Consider the following 24,581-nt stretch of genomic DNA (forward strand, 5'->3'; position numbering starts at 1 on the left):
TGGGATATTATGGAACATGTTTCCACTGGGTCTTAGTTAAATGTCTCCTTCTCTCAGTGTTAGGCATTCTCCTGCATCTTGGATGGGGGATTAGTAGCTTACTACATTTCTTGGGAGAAACATTTTGGCATCTCAATTACTCTACGGAATTCTGAGACATTTCTACAGGTAAGTTCTCCAGATTTAAGTGCCTCATGCACACTTAGTGTTGATTGTAACTCAACTGTTCTGTTGTGACATCAGATGATTTGTATCCTTTTTTTTTTTTTTTCAAATTTCAGAATTTGCAATTGTAAGGTAAAGTCCACATTGTAATTGTGTCCTTCATCCAGGCAGTGTGCCATATATCTGCACATTGTTCCTTTTGGGTAGAACTTGCCAAACCCTATATTCCCCTTGTTGAATTTAATTGAGTTTTTCTTTCAAGTGAGCATATAGTTGTTAATCTACTATTTCAATTCAGTATTGAGTACACGTGATGCTTGTTTTTACATTCCTGTGATACTTGGAAGCATGTTCTCCAAATCAATACAGGTGTTACAAATGACACAAAAATCTCCATCTTTTTCATGGCTAAATAGTATTCTATGGTATACATACACCACAGTTTATTAATCCATTCATGTGTTGAAGGGAGTTTGGGTTAAGAAAATGAAGTAGTGCCTTGTGACTCCAACAATACAATATACAGCATCTACAAACCACAACATGAACTTGTGGACCCTGTCTTCTGTAGATACAAAAGCTTTCTCCCCTTCTGCTAACGCCTCTACTGTTCACCCATGGAACTTCTTTTTAATCCTTACAGCCCCTGAAGTGAAGTTCCAGTGACCTTTATCTCTTCCTCACATTGAATCTCTAAAATCGTCATACTTGTCTAATTTCATCTCATTTATTATGAACCTTGCCAGAGCATGAACAATAGATAACTTATCTTTATATGCCCTACAGTATCTAAAGCCTAACTGGATATTCATAAATGTTTTCTTAAATAATTCAGAAGAGTCTACCGTAGATCACCTTCCCATGGGTAATCTTTCTGGCTATGCCAATCTTTGACTCCTAGTTCCCCATCTTTAACTGGTAATAAAACATTATCCACTTCACAGGGACATTAGGAGAATCTAATGAATGTTACAGAATAAATCTGGCTCATTCTCACCATTTAGTAATCCTACCGTTCATACTGTTATTTTTACTTCTACTAAAAAGCTTGCTGTTTTTTATTATAATATCTAATTAGTTACTTCTTTCTCTGACTCTCTGGTAAGATCAAGGTCAAGGCCTAGATCTGACTTATTTTGGTACTTGGCACAAAGGAAATATTTGTTGGATCCAATGATACCTCATATTAAACCTTTGCTTCAACACCTTTTTTTCACCCTTACTTTAAATGTATCTGTTGGCATAAAGTTCAGAAGGAGAAGTTTGCTGACATTTCTTCAGTTGGAACTGCCAGGTAGTTCTGGGTTTAGCAGGCCTCCTAGCACTCCCTTCCTGTCTATTTTCTGTCCTCAGCAGAACACGTCTCCTTACTGGCTTGAGCTTTGTTTTTTCCTATCCTGATTTCTTTAAAAAGCAGCCTCCTTGAGACAGAAGCATATTCAATGTTTTAGAGCACTTCAGAATTCTGTTCCTCCTGATTAAAGTTCCATTTGCAATTTGTAAATAGTTAAAGAATGCATAATTTTCTCCCTAGAAAAATTAAAAGGCTAACCACCCATCTATTTTTGACTTAAGAAAGGCTCTATTTTGCCCTGTGCATTGTGCCCTTTACTGATAGCTTTATGGCATAACTTTAGCCATTGTATTTCCTCCAACCCCATCCCAATCTTTTCTCATCTCATCTGATATAAAAATGGAAACATTAGCAGAACGATCTACAATTTAGAGTCACTCAGTTTCCACAAAAAGTGAACACAAATGTATTTTGACTCCATTCATTTTATGTTGAGCAGCCTACTTGGGATTCTATGTGGGGATAAGACCATTAATCAAAATATTCTTCAAACTCCTTTCAAGCGAAGGTTGAAATATTTTCTTATCTTGAGTGTTTGCTAGGGAATAGAGCAGAAAATAAAATTCTCCAGCCACTGCATGTTATTTCTTAAGCAAAAAAAAAAAAAAACTAAGTTACAAAGAAAAGGAACATTCAAAGGAAAGGGCCCAGGTTTGGAATAATGGAGATGATCAAAAGACAGAGCATCAGTGTTTAGAGGCATAAGATCTAGGTGTGACTCTTGGTCTTCTTGCTTCATGCTATGACCTTGAGCAAGTTAAAATTCCCCAAATCTCTTTATCCTCATGTGTAAAATGATGACAGAAATGTACTTTGTTTTCTTTCTAGGGTAGTTGGGAGAATTAGATGTGTGTGCAAGTGCTTGTAAAAAATAGTAAGAAACTATGCAAATGCTGTTCTTAATTTCCATCAGGAGGCCTTTTTATCCATGCATGCAAATGTTTCATTAGCCAGTGCTCACATCTTCTGGTTGGCGCTCTGCCACATCATTTCCATTCACTAAAGTGATCAAATTTCCAGTATAATATTGATCTGAGCCCCAGAGTAGAAAGCAAAACTAATTTATTTGTGACTTAGTAAAAGACAAAGAAAAAATTTGTTACTTCAGGTCAATTTTTCACCACGCACAAGAAAAGCAAGGAAACTATACAGATACTGTTAACAAGGAGGCTCACTCTGGCATACAACCTCTGCATGGAAAGAAACACTCCTACAAAGAGAGGACTATTGTTCCTTATGTCACACATCGGCAGGTTGAAATCATGATACGCTCTGTTCCAATTCATCCATCAATAGCAAAGAAACACTTCTGTGTATATAGCCAGTCCAATTTTCCTGTTCAATTCCCTGTAAAGACATCGATTCCACTCACTCAAACCAAGGAGAACAAAAATCACCATATAACTACATTAGGTCTGCTTTCTAAAAAAGCCAATCGTATTTAAAAAAATGAATGTGAATCAGTAAAGCACTGAAAGTTTAGAAAAGCTTTGTCAGATTAAAAGAATAGCTAAAGGTGGTGAAAGAAAAATAAATATAGCAGGGAGGGAAAAGAAGGACACTGGGATGGATGTCAGAAATCTGCTCCTACTTGTATTTGGGGTCATGGAAAGGTCTCTTGACTTTACGTTGTCCCATTTCCTTAATTGTAAAACAAAATAGATGAATTTAAATAATCCAAAGCACAATAGAATTAGACAGACCTGAGTTCAAATTTCAGTGCTAGCACTAGGTAATGAAGTCATCTTGGGGGAAAAAAAAATCACTACATTATTAGGCCCTTAGTATCTTCATCTGTTAAGTGGAATAAAATTATCTTCTTCAAAGATTATGATAGGGAATAAAATGCATTTAAAATAACTGGAGCTTTGTAGACACTTGAACCATTTTAATTATCTGCCACCCTCAAGAGTTTATGTCTCTGTTTATTGTGTCAGGATAAGTGCAAAATTTCATTTATAATAATTGTTATTTATGGAGCCCCAACTCGGTGCCTGATGCTGTCTTCAATCTTAACAAATTCTGCAAGTAGCTATTATTGTGCTCATCTTACATCTGACAAATTGCAGGCCAGAGAGACTCCAAATCTTTCCCAGTCCCATGAGGACCAGGCGTCCTCAAACTTTTTAAACAGGGGGCCAGTTCACTGTCCCTCAGACCATTGGAGGGCTGGACTATAGTTTTAAAAAAACAAACTATGAACAAATTCCTATGCACACTGCACATACCTTATTTTGAAGTAAAAAACAAAATGGGAACAAACACAATCACACCACTTCGTGTGGCCCGCGGGCCGCAGTTTGAGGACGCCTGATGTAGACAGTAAAGGATAAAGCAGAGATTAAAAACCTGGTATGAATGACTTAAATGTACTAGTCCCTCTTCCAGTGGAATTGTAATAATAGCAATAATAAATATATTTTAACCTAATAACAAGAAAGTTCACAACAGCAATATTTTACGGCACTGCAGCTTACTGAGCTCAACTTACAGTTGTGTGGGCTAACAGAGCAATGGCCTGCCGAGGCTCTGATGGAATGACTCGGCAGGAATGCCATGAGGAGCTACAGACAAGAGCAGAGTCAGAGCCATGATGGTGGCCAGCCTGGTCCCTCCCCTTGCAGCTTTCTTTCCACGAGACAAGCTATATGATCTATGTGTCACTGGGCTAAACTTAACCACAGCATTTGTTCCAGTACTATGCCCAGCCAAAATATAATGTGGATATTTATTGATCCAGCATTGCAGCAGAGGCAGCTTATCATCTTCCAATAAACATTCACTCCTTCTTCCTTATAGGGTCCTCCATTTTTAACTGGGCATATAACTATCTATAATAAAGATCACATTTCCCAGACTCCTTGAAAGCTAAAGATAGCTTGAAAGTCAAAAATGGCTATTTGACTTTATTCTGTATAATGCAATTTAAGTGGACATGTTCTGTGTAGAAACTATTCCTAAATGGGAAATGGGGTGGGTAACTTCTTCACTGCTTCTTCCTTCTCCATTCTTCCTTGCTTCCTTTTGTCTATAGGATAGCATGTAGACATGATGGTCAAATCTTGACCTGCCTTCTTAGATGGCACATGAACTTTTTATGTCAAATTTGGTTTCAGGAGCAAGATAAAAGAACCCTGAGTCCCCGATGATCATGGAACTGTCATCTTTGATTGGACTGCTTATTTCTAGGTTTAATTTACATAAGTCTATAGACTAAATATCTGTGTCTCCCCAAAATATATACGTTAAAATTTAACCCCCAGTATGATGTTATTAAGAAATAGGGCCTTTGAGTAGTGATTAGGTCACGAGGATGAATCCCTCGTGAACTGGATCATGTCCTTATAAAAGAGACCCCACAGGGTTCCTTAAACCATCCTGCCATTGCAGATTACAGCAATTACCAACAAAGAAGATGGTAATCTGTGTATGAATCAAGAAGTGAACTCTCACCAGTCCCCAAATAGGCTAGTGCTTCATCCTGGACTTCGCAGCCTCAAAACTGAGAGAAATAAATTTCTGTTGTTTATAAGCTACCCAGTTTGTGACCCTCTGTTACAGTAGCCTGAATGGACTAAACACTGAGAGAGAAAGGAACTTCTTCCCTTTACTTAGAGTGCTGTTGTCTTTCACAGACAATTTAATTCTGATCCAAATATCAAATCCAATTTATGGGTAGCCTCAGTCTAATCTACATGTTCAACGTGAAGCTTTGTTTTCTCTTGTAAGCACTTTTTTTTTAATTTTGGGGCAGTCATTGAGGGTACAAAGAATCAGATTACATTGATTGCATCTGTTAGGTAAAGTCCCTCAAATAATTGTGCTCTTGTAAACACTTTTTTAATTTGAAGTCCCATGTGTCCCTGAACCTTGCTCCTAAATTAAGGGCTCTAATCTGCCCCTCAACCCCCAGGGGACCTCCAATGATGCCTTCCCAGGACTCCTTTGAGTTTTCTCTACTAAGTCCAGACTGAAACGTCATCCTTTTAATATCTCTCTTTGCTACCAATAAGCTTCGAGATGCAACATGAATGATGCCTTTCCAGGACTCCCTTGAGCTTGTTCTACTGAGTCCAGACTGAAATGTCACCCTTTTAATATCTCTCTTTGCTACCAATAAACTTCTAGATGCAAAATGTCTTGATGTTTTTCAGATATTTAGATATGCCCATTGCTAGAGCTCTATTAGCCCATTAGCAGTGCTTTTAATTATGTGGAACAAGGGACAGACAACTTATACATAATCTCATAGATTCTAGAAATAAAAAAAATGTTAAATCAAGTAAATTATTTTATAACTGCCCTTTACTCCTTTTACCAGTTTCCGGTCCTTGAAATTCTCCTCTGGACATTGATCTTCAACAATGTATCTACAAGGTATTTAAGCCAACTATGAAGTTTTAGAGGACACACAGTCCATGGAAGAACTACCCTCCCTTCTAATGCCAATTGCAAGTTTGGAAGCTTCCAAAAGCCACACTCTATTTTGATTATTCACTAGAAAGACTCAAAAAACTCACTGAAAGATGTTATATTCACAATCATAGTTTATTATAGGAAAAGGATAGAGATTAAGATCAGCCAGGGAAAAGTCCATTGGAAAAGGTCCAGAAAAAGTACCAAACATGGAGCTTCTCTTGTCTCCTCCTCATGGAGTCATGAGCACACATACTTTCTGACATGTGTGACAATATGAACTAAGTGTTGCTAACCAGGGAAGCTCACTTGAGTCCTGACATTCAGAGTTTTCAATGAGGCTCCATCAAATACTGCCCACATGACTGACAATTAGTCTCCAGCCCTTCTGGAGATAAAATTGGTGCCACATACCCACCACCACCCCTCTAAAATCACATCCCTTTAGACTGTCCAATGGCCAAAGCCCCAGGAAAACAAAGATGTTTCTATTACGTACAAAATCCAAGAACCAACAGATCACCTCCAGGAACTGAGGGCCAAAACCTAAGATAAAGTCACCACACAGCATTTCTTTTACCTCCCGAGACCCTGGATTTGATATTGACAACCCAGATACCTCACTGGGCACCCTGATACCCCATTTTATCCAGCAAAACACTTACTGTTCTCTGATCTGTATCATTGTCAGCAACTTTACCTTCATGAGTGTGTCTTATCTCTAGATGTCTTTCTGAGGCCTGGTCTGACACATCCCTTAAGTACTAATAAGGAAGTAATACGATGGGCAGACCAACCTGACCCAGAGCAGAAATACTAGGATCTGAGGTAGGGTCACTGAGGGATGCTTTTGTTGAGACCTAAAGAAAACATTCTTCACATTGAACTAAACTATGAAAGAACATGCTGTAAGAGAAGGAAAATCTACATCCCACACTAGCCTTTTGATTTGTGCTTTTCACATGAAAGCCATTTCATCAGCAGTATTGAATATGAAGAGATATATAAATATACACATTGACCCAAGCAATGGGAAATTCACCGCAGATGCAGATCTTACTCCTTCTGACAAGGGCAAGGTGACTGAGTAGGCCTGTTTCATCCTGTTACTTCCTGAATCTATGATTTAAGTGAAATTGGGGCCATAAAATGTTTCACCATATATTATAAATAAACTCTCTGGCCTGAAGGACTCAACTTCAAGTTGTACATTTTTATAAAGAATACATTACAGTTTAATGTGGGAGTGGGAGGATTTAACTCAGTTCAAGAAGTGATGATTAATTAAAGTTAGTTCACAATATTTTCCAGAGCCTGCAGAGGGCATAAAATAAAGTTTTATGACTTTGTTACCATATACACTCCCCGTTCAAAGTATACAGGTAAAATCAATTATGTTTTCTGCTTATAGAAAACAATACCAACACACAATGCTTGTTTGTTACAATCTACGTATTTGTAGATTGTTTTTCTTTTTCTTTTTTTTACTACATAGTTTATGAAGTAAAAAGAAGCCATTTATGAAATGGTTTCTTGGCTTGAGGGCACTTGAATAACAATGAATGGTTTCATTTTTTTCTTCTGAAAGCATCAGAAGCCATTTACCTTATAGAATGGAGGATAAGTTACAAAGTCACAAATATGGAAATATAATTGAGCACAGAGAGAACCGAATTAAAAGTAAGAAGTCCTGAATTCTATGTCTGATTTTTAAATCAAATATACTCATGGGGACTCAGTTCATCCTCTGAATATCAGTTTCTTTCTTCACAAAACTGAAATAGAAGTAATGCATACCTCACCAGGGATTATAAATATAATATGTTTATAAAATGTACCTTAAACTATAAAGTGCCATGAAAATGTTATTGCTATTATGTTTTCTCATTATTGGGAATTCATTACAATTTAATAATTCACTGTGGGCCAAGACCCGAAATACAAGCCAGAAATGTAAAAGTGAAATGGACATGACCTCTCCCTGTGAGGCACTCACAATTCTGTATGTTTGCGGCTGTGTGTGAGGTGGGAGGATCAAGGGTGGAGCAAAGAGAAAGAGAGGGTGCGTATACTACATCCCTAATTCGTTTTCTAGAATTTAGAAGTCAGTTTGCAACACTTACCCAGTCCTGGATCATTAAAAGTGTTCAGTATAAATGTTTGTATATTGACCATGTGATGTAAATCTAGAGACATCCCATCTCAGGTGTTTTTAAAAAAGTAGAAGATAATACTGAGTCCAAGCTAGAGAGAAAGTAAAATCTCAGACAAAAGCCTATGCATTTTTTTGGCCTTAACTGTGTTCTCCTATAATTTCTCTAATTTAGAAAGGGTCAGCTTAGGCTGGGAAACTGCAAATGAAAACACCTGTGGCATGATAATATAGAATTAGAGGGAGGACCAGCTTTGCTGAAGCCATTCCCCAGCCTCCCCAGGCATTCATTCAGATTTAGTATCAGATAATCAGTACTCTATAAAAAGAGATTTATGGAGTACAGCAAATCTTTGTTGAATAGATGCTTAAGTGAATGGAGCAAGAATACAAAATGTTACTATTTACTGTATCTCTTATTCTCTCTTTTCCAAGAATGACTGACTACATGTCCCATTTGTCCAGGGCTGTCCTGAGTAAGACTATTTACATAACATACTTAGCATCGCCTTTCGCTCTCAAAAATGAATGAGTTTGGATGGCAAACTATACAATTGCTACATTCATTCCTAAACCTGTTAGTAGTCCTCTTATATCTGATTCCTGAGATTCTCTTATCCTTAGATCCACGTCCTCACATCTAATCTTTGCGTGCATACATGCTGACACAGAAGAACACCCTTTACTGCTGTAGATTCCACCCCTCCTATTCTCTCTCTCCTCCTCTCGTCAAATCAAAAGGACTTGAAAATGTCTTGCCTACAGGTTTGCTGCCCCAGTGGCCAAGCCTTGACTACAGGACTTCTGTTTTGAAGTCCTAAGCTTCCGTGGACTAGATTTCTGACAACTAGTACTTAGCTTTTGAATCCCAAAGTAAAGCTCTAGGCAGAATAACAACGATTCTTTTGTTCTCTTACAGGCCTTTATTCTGAATGAAGAAAAGTGGCATGCACATTTCTAGGAAATACTTCCTAAACATTTTTTCAAATGATCTTTTTTACTCTGCAGATTACCAAGTGCATATAATCATAATTTCATGTTAAGTATTAGCTATAAATGACATTTGTGTACCTATAGTTCCCTTCAAAAGACGTTTGAAATTCCAAGCCTCCTTGTCTCCTTGGTTCTATCAAAAACCAAAAACCAAGCCAGAAATTATTTGCTCAATGCCATCGTAAATTCCATCTTTTTCAAAAGGCTTAATTACAAAGTCATGGGATATAATGAAAATGACAGCTGACTCGAAGTTAGCAAGTACAATTATAATTAACAGGAGACTTTGACAAATGTTTATAGTGCTTGGAAACAGGGGTCAGGACATCAATTACAGAGGTAATATAAACTCTTTTTTCCCCCTATTTATAATTCAAAATCAAGTTACCACATATTGTAACATGTAGCAAAGGCCCTGGCTTTTCAAACTTACACCTAGAAGTCAGGTAATTGGCTCATAAAACGAAGAGCAGAAAATGAAGCAAGATAGATGGGAAGGAGGGCACTACATGCCGTAAAGCTTTAAATATGCCCAGATATAAGGTTGATTCTCAGATATGCTACGGCTTTATGTCCCCTCCAATGTTATCGTACTTCTTCCCTTTCTCTATCAATGCCTGACCTAGGGAAATAGAAAGATGCTGATGCTCTGTGATTCTGATAGACTGTATTTTTGTTTTCAGTTATTCATGAAAACCACACAAAAATATGCAATAAAATAATGAACGCCACTCAGCAAGACACTGCCCCATCTCAACACGACACAGCTGTCAGACACTGATTTACCAAGGTTATGAAACCTTTCTGAGTCATTTGTACAGTGATGCTAACGTAAGCACATGGTGGCAAATTCACACACTTGTTGGACCTTGTACAACATCTCTGATGGCCATTCCAGAAAAAGAATTCCAAAACAACTTTGATGGGCAGACGAGGCCCTGGCATCCATGCATAGCATCCCCAGGGGAATACCATAAAGGTGACCATAGTGATATTCAGCAACCAGGTATGTAACAGTGCTTCCAGGATAACTTTGAGAACTTAATTGTCAAATGCGTATGTTTATATGTACATGTACAGGGGGTCCATAAAGCTCCTGGACAACATTAACTTCAGGGAACTCTGTATATACTACCATACATTGGTATTTAAATAATAATACAAATCTTAAAATAACTTCATTAGGTAATTATAATTATCCCCACATCATAGACGAAGAAATAAAGTTTAAAAGGTTTACCTTTCAGATAGTCAAGAAATGTGAAACTGGAGTAAAAATGGAATCTAAACCAAAATTTCATGAAGTCAAAGGTCTAAGCTGTAAGTCACTATGTCACATTGCTGGAAATCAGCTTCATTTCATGGTGAGCTAAACTTATGTGTTCTCCTTTTTAAATATCCCTCTTCTCTAACCCAGTTTTACCTGAATTTTGTATTATTTATTGGTCTATCTTATATCACTTTACTGATGTGAATGTCACCAATTTAAGTATCAGTCATGTGACTATTTTAATAAAGGTGCTTCAGATATAATGTCTCAAAAAAATGTCGTTCTTAAAAAAAATTCAGATTAACATGAGGGTACAGATGGTTAGGTCACAATGTTTGTAGCTGTTGGGTAAGGTCCTGCACCCATGCGTTGTGCCACATACCCTCATATTGTGCCCATTAATTGGGAGCACACCAATTCCTCTCCTGCCCCCACTCCACTTCCCGACTTCCAACTTGAATTAAATTTGACTTTTTCCTATTGTGTGGGCATGTATTAGTTTGTCCACTGGCTTCATATCAGTATTAAGTATATTGGATATTTGCTTTTCCATTCTTTATGATGATACTTTACTAAGAAGAATGTCTTTCAACTCCACCCAGGTAAATACAAAAGATATAACGTCTCCATTTTTTTTTTTTTTTTTTTTGAGACAGATTCTCACTATGTCACCCTTGGTACAGTGCTGTGGCATCACAGCAACCTCCAACTCTTGGACTTAAGCTATTCTCTTGCCTCAGCCTCCCAAGTAGCTGGGACTACAGGAGCCTGCCACAATGCCCAGCTATTTTTTTGTTGCAGTTGTCATTGTTATTTAGCTGGCCCGGGCTGGTTTCAAACCCACCAGCCTCAGTATATGTGGCTGGTGCTGTAACCACTGTGCTACGGGTGTTGAGCCGTCTCCATCATTTTTATGGGCGAATAGTATTCCATGGTATACACGTTCCACATTTTATTATTAATACATTCATGGGTATTATTAATACATACTTTGGTTGCTTCTACATCTTGGTGACTATAAACTGAGTTGCAGTAAACAATCTCGTGCAAATGTTCCTATGATAAAATTTTTTTTTTCTTCTGGGCAGATGCCTATTAATGGGATTGTGGGATCAAATAGTAGGTCTATTTTGAGTTCTTTGGGGATTCTCCATACTTCTTTCCAAAGAGGCTGTATTAGTTTGCAATCCCACTAACAGTGTAAAAGTGTTCCCTTTTCTTCACACCCTTGCCAGGAACTGCAGCTTTGGGACTTTGAGATGTGGACTATTCTCACTGGGGTTAGGTGATATCTCAGCGTAGTTTTGATTTCCATTTGTCTAATCTCTAAAAAATGTGTTAATGAACAGTGAATTCAAGTGTTATTCTTCCCCCCACTTTATACATGGGAACACCAGGATTCAAACAGGTTTAATAGTGTGCCCAAATTCAGATCGTTAGAAAGTTGCTGAGTAGAAGGTCAACACAGGTTTGGCTTCACTCTTCTTATGTTGTCTCCAGGAAATAAGTCCTGTAACATCCAGTGTTCCCAAGTATTCTCTCACTCAGCTACTCAAGTTATTCCTGCTTCATTCCTGGCCTTAGAGGAGTCAAGACAAACATGCTTTAGGCATGGCTGTAGGCTCCAGAGTAGGCTTCTATGGGAAAGGAGAGGGCATAATATAAACTCTGTCAGAACCTGATTCAAAATCTTGACATGTGCACTAGAGGCAGCACAATGGGTCTTTAGAGTTTGGACTCTGGAACAAGTGTGCCTGGGGTGGAATCCTGGCCCTGTAACTTACCCGTGTAACCTGGGGAAATTTGCTCAATCTCTTTGTGCCTAAGTTTCTTTAACTTTAAAATACAGTAATAATAATGTTTTCCTGATAGGATTGTGTAGGAAAAAGAGCATATATATTTTTAAAAGGTGACTTGTGATTTGCATAAGTAGGTGCTCTGTGTTAGCTATTATTATTGTTAATATTCAATATTTCATGCTCTTATTTGCAATTTATAATACCACTTAAAGAGAAAATACAAATGTGTTTCTAAATTCCAATGCCTTTCTCACTTGGCAGGTAAGTAAAAACATCAAGATATTTCCACACGGTAATGAGAGCTTATGTATCTCTTGTAAAGGAGAAATACCATTATTATGGAAAAGCAAATGTGAGCAATATGAAAATATAAATAATATAAGAATAGCAAAAATATTAAAGATACACTAATGGTAATATAAATTAATACTGTCATGTTCTTAGAAGAATAAAGTCTTTAAAATAAAAATGGAGAGACAAATATGAAAGTATAGAATACAGATTGAAGAGATGCTTAATAAGTAGAATTTATTGCAATAGATTTGCTTATGTGTCCATCCACAAAAAATTAACTCTGGTAGAAAGAGCACTAAACTAGGAGTCAAAATACTTGAGTTGTTATTCTGGATATACTATTTGACAGGGGAGCAATGTTTGGGAGAAATCGTTAGCCCTGAGAAGGTAGAGTAGCAATACCAGGGACTCTGAGTGAGACCAATCTCAAAGTGAGCACAGCTCTGTGACGCACCTGCTGTGTGAATCATGCAAGTTAACTATGCTGAGTATGGAGTGCGAGGTGAAAACAGCAACGCCGATTTTGTATAAAGTGCTTTTCAGAGTGCCCAACAGAATACTCTCGATAACTATGTGTGCCATTGTCTCTAGACCCAGTTTTCCTCACCTGTAAACACTACACATCTATTATGCCATGATCTGTGTCCAACTTTCTAGGATGACTTAACTAAAGAAGTGGCCGAATGTCAGACCAAACACACCCTCTGGGTGTGTCCATCCCACAGGGTGCTTGGTAGCTTCTTTTTTTTCTTTAAGCAGCTGAGTTTTAAAGATAGGTCTTGTCAAATGTTCTCTGTATCCCAAATGTATCTTTGAATAATCAAATAGAAAGAGACCAGCTTCTCAGCTACCATTTCTGTGAAGAGAATTGCTTGATCAGAATGCCTCCTTCACTCAGTGACCTTTCTGATAAGACTAAATTGAAGTGGTCTAAGTACTCATTATAGGTTTACTTAGCTCTGCAGTTGATTTCTTCTAGCTGCATACATTGAGTGTCTGGATGGCATTCAAATGAGCACTCTAGGAAGAAACACTGAAACACTTTCAAAACATTCCTTAGTGGTTTCTAGTGCGTCCTTCCAGAGTAATAACATTTTATCTCTGAGTCTGTGAGTCAAGTCACCATCACCATTTATTAATATTTCTCTTTTTATTTCCCTCTCCATTTCTACATCCAATTGTCCACTAGTTTTTTAAAATACTTCAATTGTTAATGTCCGTTATTATCATGCCCAGAAGACACAAAGCACTGTGCAAAAACGAAAGATAGTCATTCATTCAAAACATATTTGAGAATCGAAAACGCACCAGGCACTGTTCTAGATGGTAATGACAGAAAAAAAAGTTAACAAGGTAGACAAAATTTCCGGACATCACTCACAGGTACATATTAAAAAGGGGAGGTATATCTGGTTATGATAAATGAGATGAAGAGAAATAACACCAGGGATGGGACAAGATGTCTGGGCGCCAGGAAAGGGGTCTTCAAAAAGAATATGATATTTGAAATAAGATCCAAATGAGGCCAAGGGCAAGCACGTGTCTGTTGACAGATAGCAGGGAATGGCCTTTCAAACCAGGGAAACAACAAGGGTAAAGACCCTGGTGTGGGCGCGACAGCATGTTTGATGTGTTTCAGAAATAGCAAGGAATCTGGAACAAAGAGGAGACTGGCTAGAGATGAGGATGGAATGTTGCCAGATGCCCAGATCCTGAGGAACACATGTACTAGTTAACAGAAACTAGCTATGTGTGCCAAGGCAGGGGAAGGGCAAGCATTGATTGTGCCCTCCAAATAGCAGGCTGCCTATATGTGCATTTTTGTTAGCCCTGATTTATTTCCAAATGTGAGTGCATTACCATCACATATAATATTCTACTCTATATTTATTATTGTTATTATTATTAATTATTAGGATATTATTTTCACAAAGTATTAGTATTTATGGTATAGGGATTTAGATTTTCAGGGATGAACAATATGCTTTAAAATAACGTAGCAAAGATTCACCAAAATTTTTTTCTCCTGCTAAGCACACTGCTTGACTATGTCTCCCAGCCTCCCTTGAAGTCAAGTAGGGCCAACAGACAATGCTTTGACCAAACAGAATGTCAGAAGAAGTAAGGTCATTTATCATAACCTATATTTTTAGGCCTGGTCCACTAAATATCTCTCTGGAGATTCTCTATAACCTCTCTCTTTTCCATTTGCTAGCTATATGCAAAGAATGGTAGCATATTGCTGCCAGAAAAGATAGCATGATCTGAAAAGAACTTTCCTTACAGAGAAACCAGCATGTACAAACGGCACAGAGGCTCAACTAAATAAGGCCCATTGTGGGCACTTGAAACAGTTCTCTGGACTGAGAGTAGGGTAGATGGGAGTGATGGCAAGATGCACACATAGGTAATGACCAGATTTCAGAGGCTCTGCACACCATTCAAAGGAGTTAACAATTCATCTTGAATGACATGGAAGAGAAATAGCATGACCCAGTGCAATTCCAACCTTTCTCCCAATCTTACCTACCCCATTCTCAGCTTTCCCTGTCTTCTTCACCACTCACTGTATCTTTCAATAACAAACTGTCCATATTCTCGATGAGGTTTGTGAGCTCTCAGAGGGTAGGCTTGCTCTCTCTCCTTCCCATTTGGTTTTCAGAAGGCACTGGAAGTTTTTTTTTGTTGTTTGTTTGTTTGTTTTCATACTTAAATCAAGGAACCACTCTTGTTACACATGTTTTGATGTAAACCATGAGGAAAAAGAGTAACTTTAGTGATATATGCTGCCTCTGTCCAGGGACAAGGGAGATCAAAGAGAAGGTTGCTTATGAGGTGGCACCTGTATATCTATGAGAAGCTACAGAATCATAAGTGGGAGCAATTTCACAACAGGTTCATCCACAATTTCCAACTCTGTGTCCATTACCTCTGGTAGTATAATATAACCATTTGAATGATAATACAAATCACTACAGATTGAACACATGTGGTTTACTCTACATAGTCAGTAATTCCAATACCAGCTGCAAGGCCAATGTTGTTATTTCCATTTACAGATGAAAAAACAGCTTCCAAGAGTTAAACATTACTCACTGCCCAGTAAGTGGGGCCAGTATTTGAACCTGCCTGATCTATAGCTCCTGCTCTTTCTACCACATCGTTTTCCTCACATTACAGAAGCATGATCAGTGTGCCTCTAGCAAGTCTAAAGGCTCACAGTCCAAAGCACCATTTGTTTCAATAATTATATTTTTATCTTAAAAATTCCTGAGTACAGCATTCTTAACATCAGAGTTGATTTTTTAAATTATTACTTTCATGTATTTGAATTAATTACCATAAGAAAAAAATGACAAATTTACAACCTTTTCCCAGCAGTCTTTAATAGCAGTGACTTTTCATGATTATTCTGGGCTTCTGTTTCTGCACGTGGTCACAATATCCTCAGTGCATACCCCATAGGTTAAGAAGCCAAGGGCTATATCAGTTAACCCCATCACCCACTTTTCACATTTCAGGGATCAGGGGTGTACCTGGCACCATACCATTCTTGACCCTGAAGCAGCAGTGCCTCTGCAGACTTGATAACTCTATAAATGTTCTACAGATGGAAGAGCAAGATGTCAGTCTGGGGAGGATGTTAGTTGTACAGCCTTCTACTTTGGGGACCTGTTATGACACAGACACTGCTGAAAATTCCTGTTTCTGTTAAACAGAATGACTTTTATATTGTCTATTGCCCATGTATGAAGTTTCTTAGCAGAGAAAAAAAGAGATAAAAATAAAAAATGACTTGTACAGAAAATTCTAGAATAACTAGAAATTCTTTTAGAAGAAATCTGCCAAATTTTGCCACTGTTAATGATTGGTGTCAACTTTACCCCATGGTTTGATCTGAGCTTCATCTGAGTCTATTGCTACTCTGAGAAGAGACTGGGAAGTGACTATGAGAACTGAGTGAAAGACAGCTGACTCCAAAAAAATTTTGTGAAATGAGGTTTTTTGGGGTTTGTGGAATTTCTGTGCTCCTGTACTTGCATCTTTGTCTTCCCTTGACAGAAGGCAGCTTCAATGGCATAGACTCAGGCTTACGCGAGTTTCTAGTTCTATGATTTTAGAAAAGCCTGTCAATTATCCAGAATCTAATTTGAACATCTACTTTTTTTTTTAGTAAACATTTCTTGTGTACCAATTTTATTCTAGACCTGGTTTCAAGTGCTAATGAACAAATCAAAATTCTAGCCTGAAATAGCTCATGCCAACATAACTAGCAGTATAAAAAATTTCTTTTGTTGGTCTAAATGTAGGATGCTATGTTAGCACAAATGGGATGCCTTGTCTTTTTCTATCTTTCAAAAGGTCATGGAAAGCTTCTCCAAGAAAGTTCTCAATCAATCAAAATCTAAATGATGAGTTGGAATGAGCCACACGATATACCTATGTATTGAGAAGGTAGGGTAGTTAGGAACATATCTCAGGCCAAAAGAACATCAAATAAAATGAGAGAGAGAGAAAGAGGAAGAGAGAGAGATCTGTAGATAAAGGGGGAAAAGGCAAAAATAAATTCAATAAATCTGAGATGTTTTTAATAGAGAAGTTATCTAAGTATGCTTTATTTTAAGTATAATATTCATTTTTTCCATCCATCCACCCAATCCTTCATTGTAATAGGGACTAGTTCAGCTGTTAGATTTATAAACATGAATAAGTCATAAAATATGTAAATGGTAATTGATAGACAGGTCTTTCAGAAAAATCTCCGTAAGATGGTGACAGCTCCTTGACGTACCACTTTCCCCTTTCCCTGCAATCCTTCCCTGCTACCTAGAATGTATATCTGAGAGTTCAGCTAAAGTTTCAGCAGTTACCTTGGGCATGACATGACTTTGGACATGGAAAACACAAGCTGTATAATTGATCAGAGAGGAAGAAAAAGCCTAAAAATCATGGATCTGCCTACCACTGAATTTATTTTACACAAGATAGAAATAAATATTGCTAAGCTACTATTATGTAAGGTTTGCGTTACATGCAACCGGAATTAATACCAATGAATTTAGAGAGGTAGCAGGGTAAAGATTAAGAAAGAGCATAGACTTTGAAGTCAAATCTGGATTTGAATCCTGTCCTGGCTTTGCCAGATATAGGCTGTTTCCATCTATCAAAATGGAACCTATATTACAGGGTGGGTAAAGGGTTTACAGACGCTATAAATGAATGCCTAGCATATGACAAGTGTTCAATAAATTGTGGCAGTATTATCTGGATTAGGTGAAGAGCTAAAAAATAAAAAAGCAAAAATGTTAAATGACCCTGATCCTAAAATCATCTCACTACAGCAGTGAAGACTGTGATAAGATTAGGAATTTCCTGGGGAAGAATTAAAAGAAAACCTGAACCAAGACTAATAAAAATTACTAAATTATATACCTTTCAAATTAAGTTTATCTCTTTAATCAATATAGCAGTCCACAAATTATTAAACAAGGTAACTTACAGGAATGTTCTCACACCTTATTTTATGCCTGTCAGTCATTGAAAGTCATACTACCTACAATGTATTCGCCACAACTATGGCACCTCACACGGAAATAAAACAAATATAAATGTTGGTTTTCTCTGTTCTACAGAATACAGGTAACAGCTTTCATTTACTTTCAGAATTACTTAACTTTGACCTTAGGCCCAGACCCTGAATCATTAGTTCTTTTCCTTTTGCTTTCCATTGGGGCAGCAGAGTCCACAAGAAGTGCAAGACAATGGTATTAGACATGGTGTTCTAGGGGCAACTCTAGAAAAACTTTTCTAAAACTGGAAGTTAAAAACAGAGTTGTACACAATAGCAAAGCAATGCAGTGACAAATTTCCCTCTAATTTCTTCCATCCTTTCAAATTATTTTTCATGAAGGCTGAATTATTTCTTCATGGTGTTACTATATTCAACAGAAACTCTACCGAGGAAATATATATGACTTAATTTTTTTGTAAAAAAAAAAAATTAAATTTTTTTGTAAAAAAAATTAAGTGCACTTTCTAATTGGGAACAGTTCCTTACATAGACCATTTGATTAAAAACTTAAATATATCACCAAGAGAAGACATTTGACTTCCAGGACTACTTATCTTGATTGCGATAGTACGTGAATGGACAGAGATAACTTGTTCAACACATATTTACTGTGCCTTTCTACTTAATAGGCAGTGTGGTAGTTCATGCTGCCTTCTGCACTGGCGACCCTCTACCCTGCTAACTGCAGACCTATCTTTCTCTTCAATCTGCTATTTAAACTTCAGGTCCTTATTAAACTAGAGGACTAGATATCTCTGGACAATATTTTACACAAAACACAAATAAGCTTTAAGAGTGACATACTCTATCACTTTGGATGGGATTTAGAGAATTACTAAGAATAATAAAAATACATTTGCAACTTCTTATTGACCTCTTTCAACCTTTAACTATAGGGACAATAATCAGAAGTTAAGACACATGACTGCAATATGTGATTATGTGTCCATAAATATATCTATCATACTTATGTGTGTGTATACATACATAAATATGTGTGTCTTCACCTTCCTTGTACAGGCTTGCCTATAATTTCTAAAATCTGAGACTTAGGCCTCCATTTCACGTACCTCCTAAGCCAATCAGGAGTAAGGCTTTCTATACATTAATGCTTTTCCCCACAAACTACCTGAAATTAATTGCATTGTCACCAACTTTGTGTTATATGAAACTCCTGGATTTATGGAGGCTCCATAGAAGAAACTTTCCTTTGACCCCTACTTCATACACCTAGTATATAATATCTGGCTTTCTGCCTCTCTTTCTTCATTTGTACCAAGCTACAACTATAGGCCTGAAATAAATCTGGCCAGGTAAGAGGAACTCTGGGAGCCAGAACAACCCTGCAGCGTCCTCTATCCAGTGTATTGATCCCACCATCCTAGATTCCCAGAATCTGCAGAGGTTCTTGTTCTTAGCAGATGAATGAATTAACGGACTACCTGAATTTCATTATCAATGCCACTTGGAATCCTTACGCAACCATTACCTTCTAGATTAGACCTTCCTAGATAACAATGTTAAACTCATTGTGCCCTTTTGGGCACTGCCAGTTGGGAATCTGACCTTTCACCTTAGGAGTTAATTCTATGGCTGACTTAGTCCCTGACCATTATTTCCCTGAATTAACACACACATATATGATATTATATTTACGTATATATACCCGAATAGCTACAAGTAAGAATATATATATGTACACCCATAGACATGCCAATACATTATATACAGAATCTAAAAAGACTTCTAATGTTATGGCAACTGCTTCAGAAAACACTACCATTGGTGTTTCCACTGCCTGGGAAAAACTAGTCATAAAAATAAATTTTGGGGATGAAAACTTAAAAGAAATTAGAAAAGAAAAAATGTAAGTACAGCCAGCAGTGGCTTTAGCACTAATGGAGTTTGTCTCCTAGGGACCTGTCATTACTTTTAGGGAATAATGTCAGAAAGAACTTCTGGGAAGGCTCACCATGCTGAAAACCTTTCCCAGGGATTCCAATATGTCTAGCAAATAAGCCAGTGTGACATTCCAGAAGTGGAATTCAAGTGCAAAACCCAAATTCCCCAGGGAACCCTAGATTTCTTATTACAGCTTATAAATCCTGGTGGGTCCTGGGAGATATTTCTGTTTTCTCTAGTTTACAAAGAAAAAAGAAAAAAAAAATTAAGTGCACTTTCTTGTTCCCATAGTACCAGCTGCCTGACACACATTTTCTTAGCTTATTTAGAAACTGCCTACACCTTAGTTTGAATTCACTACATAACTGATATTAGAAGAGACAGTATTTTGCCCCTTCTTTTTGGTACTCAAACAGTCCTAGCCCACCATCCACCTCTTACTCCTGTCCAAAGAGGATTGAATTACTCAGTTCTGGGGTGATGCCCACTGGCCCAGGTTTTCCAACTGAGAGAGTAGTTAATTGACAAAATTCTTCTGAGCAAGGAATTTGGCATCTTTCTCCTCCTTTCTCTAGTCAAACCAGTAGGAGGTAGGTATGTGTCTGTCCTCTGAAGACTCATTTTGTCCTTAAGTGTGTTGTTCCACTATCTATTTAGAATGGTAGAAAGACAGCTGGTCTATTTGAATTTTATATAAGAGCTACATATTCCAATAAGACCTTTACTAGTAACAAGTCCTACTGACTTACTTCTTAATTGATCTAGATCCCAGAATAAAGATTAGAGCTATCTATTTAGCCCAACAAATGATATTTATGTGAACCTAATTTGATAACAGTTTGGCTGTTTGTGTCCATGAAATGAAGGGCCACCCTACTTGTGGAGAATACTTCAGATATAAATTCTGGAAACTTGAAGAAAAAAATTAACTTCATAGTTAGTACTTAGTTCTTTCTTGTTGCCCTTTACTTTGGCTTTTAAATAAATTTTTGTTTCTAAAAATTTTGAAAATAATAGTTCTTAAGAAATGTCTTAACCTAAATGCTCACCAACCCAGGAAGGGATTAACAAGCTGTGGTATATGTATACTATAGAATACTATTCAGCCATTAAAAAGGTGGAGACTTTATTAACCCAGATAGAGTTGGAACACATTCTTCTTAGTAAAGTATCACAAGAATGGAGAAGCAAGAATCCAATGTACTCAATTCTAATATAAAGCCAGTCAAAGATCTAATGCATACCCTCATAAGAGAAAAACTCAAGTCAGTTCCAGGTGGGGGACAGGGGAATGAGGGAGTGGGGAGATGGCAGTAGATGGGGAATTGGGGGTTATAGTGTATGACACACCTCTTGGGACAGGACACAATCATAAGAGGGACGTTGCCTAACAAAATGCAGTCAGTGTAACCTAATTCTTTGTACCCCCAATGAACCTGAAACAATAAAAAGAAAAAGAAATGTCTATAAAACTAAAGCCCAGGAAGGTTAGATGACTTTCCAAAGATCACAAAGCAGAGCTTTTATCACAGTCTAAGACCCTTTTATCAACATCCACTAATAAGGGAAAAGTAAGAATAATATCAACAATAACAACTAAAGTATCACAATCCTATGCAGTGCCGTTAATGTATACAGAACACTTAACTCGGTGCCAGACACCCCACTACATGCCTCTATATATTATCTAATTCATAAAACATTTTATGTATTGCTATGCTAACAATGAATCTGATTCTGTATTACCTGTTGCAAATACAAGTATAAATAACACAAGTGGCCCCTGTCCTTACATTCTAGTAAGGGAGACAGCTATAAACATAACATCTCATTAGTAAGTTCTTATTTAATTATACCTCAATATGTGCTAAAAGAAATATAGACTATTATGACAGATTATAATAAAAGACCTGAGACATGAAGAGTGGAAGCAAATTAGGATGATAGAAGAGCAGGGGAAGATGTTCCAAGCACGTGGAACAACAAGTGGGAAAAGCCTACAGCAGAAAGGGGTCATTGCAAGCACAGGGCAGGATTGATGACAGGAGATAGAGATGGAGAGGTGGAAATGGCAGAGATCACAAAGGAGCATAGAGATCATAAAAAAGATGGGGCTTTATCCCAAGAATCCATTGAAAGGTTTTGAGCAGGGAAGTGGCATGATCAGATCTGTAATTTTTAAAGATATGCTAATAATTTGGCAATACAAGGAAGAACAATTTAGTTGCCTAGGCAACTGGGAAATGGGAATCAGTAATTTTGGTTAAGGCATTCATTAAATTAGGTTGTGTGAATGTTGGACAGTGAATCTACCATAACTTTTTCTTAAACTGTATCAATCAGTTGGGGCATCCACAAGATGACCTCATTTCAGGGAATTCTAGTAATTTTACTTATACCTATTTATGAGAGAGGCTTAAAACGTCATAGGCTGCAACTCTCTTGCTGATTACAAATGATTTTCAGAGCTATTAACGAAATTGATGGGCTCCTCAGAAGCCAGTGAAGGCATTATATAATAAGTGCAGTCAAAAACAAAACAATCTATATTTTTCTAGTGACCACACTGGAAGAAAAATCTCTTCTTTTCCTTACCTAGAAATGAGAACAATGTAACCTAAAAATTGTTCCCTCATATTAATTTGAAAAAATTAAAAAATACTCCAAAAAAAATCTCTTTTTTCCTGACATTAGAACGACTTACATATCCTTCCTTATAGTAACGGCACTGCATAGGATTGTGATAATTTGACCCAGGTCTTTCATATTTTTACAAGCAATAATTTCAATCCAACCATTAAAACATCTACTAACTCAGAATGCATAAACAAATTCATATAGAACAATATTATTCTAATATTTATACAAATCAAAATTCTTCAGAGACTGAAGAATGCCATTAAGTTCAGAGACAATTAAGGAGTTGGAAAAGCTCACTTATCTGCCTACAGATTCATTAAAAGACTCTCTAGAAAAGCAGCCTCTCACCCAATCACTTCTTCCTCCATCCACAACCAGATGGTGAGAGCTAACCTAAGCCTCCACAGCGACTTTTCATTTCCTTTCTCTCAGACTTTGGACAATGTTATCTGTTTCCAAGGGTTTGTGAATCATATTTAAACTAACGGCACACGTATCTTTTCTGTTTAGCTCTGCCATTTTTCATTAGATGTTGCTTTGCAGGGGTCCTTAAACTTTTTAAACAGGGGGCCAGTTCACTGTCCCTCAGACCGTTGGAGGGCTGGACTATAGTTTAAAAACAAACAAACAAAAAAAAAAAACTATGAACAAATTCCTATGCATACTGCACATATCTTATTTTGAAGTAAAGAAACAAAACGGGAACAAATACAATCACACAGCCTCATGTGGCCTGTGGGCCGTAGTTTGAGGACCCCTGAGAGCAACAGCAGTCTCTGCCTACCTTCAGCCTTGTACACTTGTGATTCAACATGGCACCCAAGGAAAGGAGGCACACATCTAACCTAGCCATTAAGAAAACAGCATATGCTGTGAGCTGTGTGAGGCCACGGCACTCTACCGAGGGCCATAAAGTGAGACCCTGTCTCTACAAAAAAAAAAAAAAGAAAATAGCATATGGAGGTGATTAAGAATGTGGAATTTGAGGTCAAATGGATCTGAATTGGAATTCCAGTCCTGCCACTTAGCGATGTGACTTTTTTTTTTTTTAACATGTTGTATGATTCCATTTATATAAAAAATCCAGAACAGGGAATTCTATAGACCTGCAGTCCCCACTCTTTCAGGCTGCAGATAGGTACCAGTCCACGGCCCGTTAGGAGCTGGGCAGAACTCTGTCTCCACACCACTTCACCCTGTCGGTGGAAAAATTGTATTCCATGAAAGTTAGGAAGCAGGCTGCAGAATAGGAGGTGAGCGATGGGAGAGTGAGCTAAGCACCTTCATCGGTATTTACAGTTGCCAGCTGCTCCTGATGGCTTTTATCACCCCGTGAGCTTATACCCCTATCCCCAATTGTCTTCCATGAAACCAGTCCCTGGCATCAAAAAGTTGAGGAAAAAATAAATAAATAAATAAAAAGGTTAGGGACTATGTTATAGACAGAAAGCAGACAAATAGTTGTTATTGGCTGAGGGTGGGGAAGGTGAATAGGGATTGATTTCTTAATGAATGAAGAGTTCTTTTTTTGAAATGGTGAAAATGCTTTGGAACTAGGTAAAGGTGGTGCTTGCCCAACATTGTGAATGTACTAAAGGCCACTGCATTGTACACTTTAAAAAATATCTTCAGGTGTTACATTGCACAGGTGTATGGCACAGTACCTGGGTGTAGGACACATTTGCTAATTGGACTTTATCTTACAAATGCAAACTGTGGAATCTAATAATTTGTATCCCCACGTCAATCTGAAATTAAAAAACATTTTACGTGCTCTATTGCTTCCAATCAATTTTGCTGTGTTATACTTTTCTTTCTTTTTTTTTTTTTAATTTTTTATTGTTGGGGATTCATTGAGGGTACAACAAGCCAGGTTACACTAATTGCAATTGTTAGGTAAAGTCCCTCTTGCAATCACTTTATGGGGGCAAGACATGATAGCGATGTGACCTTTGACAAACTCTTTTGTTCTATAAGCTTCATTTCTACATTTGTAGAATTTTTGTAGAATTTGTAGAATTTGT

At 37.4% G+C, this 24,581-nt stretch overlaps 1 protein-coding gene across 7 annotated transcripts in view; it reads right to left on the minus strand.

Moving 5' to 3' along the window:
- DLG2 (discs large MAGUK scaffold protein 2) overlaps window positions 1-24,581 on the minus strand; it is a 2,435,891-nt gene that overhangs the window by 1,390,046 nt on the left and 1,021,264 nt on the right. The window lies entirely within an intron of this gene.

This window comes from Nycticebus coucang, chromosome 14 (assembly GCF_027406575.1).
Source record: "Nycticebus coucang isolate mNycCou1 chromosome 14, mNycCou1.pri, whole genome shotgun sequence".
NCBI lineage: Eukaryota > Metazoa > Chordata > Mammalia > Primates > Lorisidae > Nycticebus > Nycticebus coucang.